Source organism: Ctenocephalides felis, unplaced genomic scaffold (assembly GCF_003426905.1).
Source record: "Ctenocephalides felis isolate EL2017-DRISC unplaced genomic scaffold, ASM342690v1 CF-g0.4_SCAFFOLD_01886, whole genome shotgun sequence".
NCBI lineage: Eukaryota > Metazoa > Arthropoda > Insecta > Siphonaptera > Pulicidae > Ctenocephalides > Ctenocephalides felis.
In genome coordinates this window covers 15,428,321-15,434,320 of record NW_020538040.1, presented here as the reverse complement: position 1 = coordinate 15,434,320, position 6,000 = coordinate 15,428,321, and the positions used below count along the sequence as shown (strand labels likewise).

Genomic DNA, 6,000 nt, shown 5'->3' with positions numbered 1-6,000 from the left:
CTCAGTGCTAAGTGCAGTGCTTTGTTCTGTATAGTCTGTAAATTCGTATTTGTTGTTGCGTTCCACACAGTGTCGATTTGGTCTTCACGTTCAGGAATAGCTTTTAAATGTTTCAAAGGAGGTCTCAGCAGATTTATCACCCCTAAAGATTTAATTTAAAGAAGTAGAAGTATCTCACTGAAGTTCTTCTACCACGCCATATGTGATTCTCCTAAATGGGGATCAAAATTATAGCCTAATAGCTTATAGAATGTAAATGTTCTGATTGCCATTCAACGTCTACTAAAAAAATGTCTGCCCAAAATTAATATTTGTGTGCCTGGTGAAGCTGAGTTAATTGTTCAGGGTATGTTTCATGTTATTATGCTATTTGGCAACAAAAAAATAACATTAAGCAGTACAAAATAGTAGGTACTAAGATGGTACTAAAGCATTGCACTTATAAATAAAATAGGAGTGAATCCAACTAATTTTATTTTGACATTTGTGCAATTGGAGTTAGTTTTCAAATGTTGGAAGTATCAACACCATAAGTATAGATTTTTAAGAGTTACGTGACTACCGACACATTGAGAAGCAACATTAAAACATTATTCATCAAAACTAAGTAGGTACATTTGTTAATAAAATAACTCCAAAAAAAAGGTTGAGGTACTGAATGTGGATAAGACAACCATTGGGTTGCCTTCTAAAAAACTACGTAATAAAACAAAACACTACAACAACTCACAAAACTTTTTAGTTCTGATTGGTATCAGAAATATATCTATCAAATCGTGTTATGAGTAAAATAACTTCAGAGAAAAGGTTGAGATACTGAATGTGGATAAGACAACCATTGGGTTGACTTCTAAAAAACTTCGTAATAAAAAATCACTGCAACAACTCAAAACTTTTTAATTCTGATTGCCTTCAGAATTATATCTATCAAATCATATTATGAGTAAATTCACTTCAAAGAAAAGATTGAGGTACTGAATGTGGATAGGACAACCATTGGGTTGCCTTCTAAAAAGCTACGTGATAAAAAACCACTACAACAACTCAGAGGACTTTTTAGTTCTGATTGCTATCAGAAATATATCTATCAAATCGTATCATGAGTATCGTCTCATGAGTTTTTCTCGGTCAAGTTTCACCCCCGTCTCCCCTAGGATAGATGGCAGAAGCGCATCGAGAGAAATACCTCGAATTAGTGAGCAACTGAATCATGAATTTCAAATTCGAGATGTCTGACAGATGTAAGATAATTTCACAAGCAGAGGTTGACAACCATATAACGAAATGTGTCATATACACAAAAATAAGAGTAAAAGAGTTTGCATTTTAAAATAAATAGTTATCTAGATCATAATTTGAATGATAATTTACCAGGAGATAAGCAGAAACAGAATGGTAACTAAGGTACTAATTAAATCTGTACGAATATTATACACTTGAAATAAATAATTATTTTTAGACAGAGAAAATTTTATCTTATGGTTTCCATAAATTCATATCACTTCTTAAATTCTCGAATGAGAAGTTTATGTTTTAGTCATTTTTCACCGGAATTGGAATTGGACTTAGTATTGGTGGAAAATACATAAATGCATTTTATAACAAATGACCAAATTTGGTTGCACCTTTACTTGTTATTATTCCTTGCAATGGCACAATCCCAGAGTTGAATACCGTACATCTAAATTGCCTCCAACCTGATTTTTATAATAAAAAGTTGCAATAGCCAATGTAGTTGGGAAATAAATGTTATAGCTGATATATTTTGCCAATGTTTTGCTCCCAATTTGTATAAACTTAAATATTTTAGCTTTTACAGAATCATCATAAGGCACTTGTGCTCCTTTATTGGATCCTAGTATGTAATTTTCAGTGCTTAAAGTAAATGTTACGTGCTTTGACTTCTGACTGTCGATTTGCATTTTCCACATACAAACCAGACATATAAGATAAAACTGAAATTTGTACAAAAACAAGTTCCTGTATTTTTTTGTCTATTTTCTATCTAGGTCTTTGAATTATAAAATGTATTAGCTAATGTTGTGTAACTATTATTCATATTAATCGGTCTAGAAAATAATATTTACTTTGAGTAGTTGAAAATAATAATTGATTGCTAAATGTAATTAAAATTTTGGCATTAAAATATACAATTTTACGATACCTTATGTCACAGATGATTTAGAACATTAGGAGAAGTAAATAGATTTGAATTTTTCATAAAATATACAAATATTTTTTGAGTCATCAAATGTAGCTTTATCCATAAATCGATTATATATAATGTTATATTTGCAACATCTGTTACTGCAAATAGCTCTAGATTTTAAGATACCCATATCCATTCAAGGGTGACTCTCATTCGGTTGGATTAATATATTTTCCTGGTATCAATTTTTTAGGTCAGAAGTCAATCTCCAAAAAGAAAAATTATGGAAAAGGTGGTTAAATTTATGGGCCAATTCTGAAGTAAAATAGACCAATGTTATGGTACGGCTATGTCACGTTCCATTTCTCATATAAAATAGTACTGAATACTGTCAAAATGTATGTATTTGCTGTACGATCAGGCGTTTTTCACATAAACTGCAACTTCACACGTGTGTTATTAAATATTATTGGAAAAATCTAGTTATCATAAGATCGTTTTTTTAACATTTCGTTTCGTTTTCTAGGTTAGGTTTTCTATCTGTCAACCTTACAAAACGCCTGACTGCACAGCAACCACATTCTGAACGATTTTGAATAACAAATGGAACGTAACATAGCCTTGCCATAACATTGGTCTATTTTATGGCAGAATCGGCCCATTAATCTCTAAACTCAAAACGTGCAAAAAAGAAGTTTTCTGAAAAGTAAACATTTGGCACCTTTACTTCCAAGAAATATTGTCATGAGAGTAACATATTGTATACAGAGTTCTTCCAGGTAATTATTAATAATAGTTCAGTCATTATAGTAAGTTCACCTCGGAATTCGAGATACTAAGCTGTAAGTTTGTAAATTCTTGTCTATTGACACCCTAAAGTTGTCTCAAAACCTACATATGGTACGTTGTCAATACCATATATAGGTTTTGAGACAACTTTAGTGTGTCAATATACAAGTATTTACAGACTTACAGCTGGGTATCTCGAATTCCGAAATTCTTACCTAGTTTAAGTTTAAATGACTGGACTATAAGGTAATTTAATGTGGTATCTTTAACTTATGATATCAATTTCTTAAACTGTTAACTCCAAAGTCTATTATATAAAAATCAATTTTCGTGACGTCCACGTGTCTAATCTTTACAGAACTTCGCCAGGTAATGCTAATATATTTGATTTATTACGTTCCCCCGTTGCTGGTGTCAATTTCTTGAGTGGTTAAGCCATTCCAATTTCTTAGACGAACAGAAGAGGCATTTAAACATACGTGTAAACATGGGGAGATGAAAAGCTGAGAGAAAACGCCGCCGAGCGTTATAATTCCGCTGCGTAATGGCATGAAATTTCGCACTTGCGCTTACGAATTATATTAGGAATTATTTGATGGCACAATATTTAGAGAGTCAACAGAAATCTGGGGAAATTGGATTGTTGATATCGTTTTTGTAACCCACGTGAATTTGAAAGATTTCTCGATTTTCGAATTTATCTTGTGGGTAAGTGGATATTGCGGCTGGACTAGAGATCTCGAGTCAAGCAGTAGTGACATCATTTTTCACTAAGAAATATAGATAACAATTTGTTTCCAAGTGAAAATAGCCCTTATCTGGAATTTATGCATCAATAAAATATATGCCCTATTACAGAAATTGTAATAATAAAATTTATCACACAAAGATTAGACTACTGTTTGGGTTGCCATATGTAAAATGGACGTAGTATTAAGACAAATTAGCTCATAGGACTTTTAAATTCTAACTGCTAATCAAAACAACAACAAAATTGGATTTATATTTGAAGTTATTATACCGATTATGTTAATTGTATTCTATCTTTGCTTTCAAAGTTGTAAAATTAATATTAGCATAATTATATTTGATCTTATAATACTAATTTCTTAGAGACTGTCGGTATTTAAATTTCATATTTATATAATTATATTCGAAATTATTCGCAGGTTCATTAGAAAGTCTACGAATATTTATGGTAGTCAATATGATGACTTTATTTTTGCCAAAAATATATAAACGTAATATATTCGAAATTTTAAATTTTTCTCGATAAATAAATAACACTAGTTGAAAGTAGTATTTTTCCTCAAGGCAATTTGCATGAACTTGCCGAAATGTATAATAATTGAATTAATCAACCCAAATTGATATTTAAATATTTAAATAAAATTTTCAACAGTACGACTACATTTATCATGTACCTAGTTCTTGATATTATTCAATGATTCAAGTTATGGTAAAAATTCAAAAAAAAAAAATGGCATGACCGATCTTCTCGCATTCTAATGGTTTTTAAATTTGTGGAATTCAAATCTTGACTTATCAGATCACAAAAGCGTCTTTTGACTTTAAATTCATATTTTCTCAAACTTTGCTGAATTTTTAAATATGAACAACTTGTCGTAGAACCGTAATATTTTAGTATGTTTTTTTTTAACCATAATGTCTATCAACATAGAAAGTTTCATCAAAAATAAATTTTCAACAGCTAGTTAGGAAGAAACGACTAAGCCGATCTTTGTCCAAAACTAATCAGCACGATTCTCAAATAATATCTTTCCAAGAGTTTTTGAATTTTCAAAATCGATTCAGAATTTTTGGCTAAAACGTAGACGAAAACTTTACTTTTCTCTTAATTACTACGAAACGGCTCGGCCGACAATTGCACAAAATTGAGAACCGATAGTTCTCATCGAGATATATCGAATGGCTTTCAAATTTTTGAAATCGGTTTAAGCGTTTTCTAGAAAACGTCGATGAAAAGTATAATTTTTATGAACGCCAAAAAAACGTCACTAATTTTAGCAAACTGACGAATTTTTGAAAATAAGCGACTTCTCGTATGGCCATATTTTAGTATGATGTATAAAACCATAAAATATATCTAGCACATTTTGTATTAAAAATATGCATAGAATATCCATTCAAAAAAATGTTTATATATCATTATAACATAGCATACAACTAGAAATATTTATAAACATTTATAATCCGTCATCAATTCAAATATGTATTAATATTTGTATATGACCGAGACTATATAAACTATATAGTCTTGAAAAATGTATCTTAATGTTGTTATCAATTGATATTTATACTCAATCCAGAAGAAATTGTCCTTTTTTGTCAAATGCTGCTATTAAAATATCATTATGTTTTATTATTTTTTATATCAAAACACAAATATTACTTATTAATAAATCTGTCATCAATAGTTAAATCCATATGGTGATAGATTGTCCAAAGTTTTGCGATGTTTACATTTACTACATAATACTGGCATTTTTTAATGCTTGGTATTAACACAAATATTCTACTTCTGAAATAAAGGATTGTATGCTTTATCCGAAAGATAAAGTCGTGTCGATTACGATACTGTTCCTGTTCTATTATTTGAAAGCAACCTTGTGATCCAACAAGATCAGTAAAACTCAAATGACAAACAAGATCTGCTTGATCCAAATTTTTGCCATGTTTACTTTCACAACATAGTATTGGCATTTCTGAATACTTGGTACTGACAAAAATATTCCACTTCTTAAATAGAGGATTGTGAGCTTTATCCCAAAGATTGTCGTTTCTATTACGACACTATTCCTGTTCTATTATTTGAAAGTAACCTTGTGATACAACAAGATCAGTCCTTTGATGACAAACAAAGGAGACCTTCCTTTCCTATTGGCTTTAACTGGCCGCTTCTGAGCGAATACTTCAATGAGACAATTCAATTGTTGACCGTACTAGTCCGAGTTAAAGGATTTGCCACAGGAAATCAGCTCACAGTGTATAATTCACTGCTAAACCCATCAAATTCTGATCCTGGCTTGGCTATCATCCAA

The 6,000-nt window shown here is 30.7% G+C and overlaps 1 protein-coding gene across 1 annotated transcript in view; it reads right to left on the bottom strand.

Moving 5' to 3' along the window:
* LOC113377681 overlaps window positions 1-6,000 on the bottom strand; it is a gene marked incomplete at its 3' end in the record, with an annotated part of 318,390 nt that overhangs the window by 116,083 nt on the left and 196,307 nt on the right.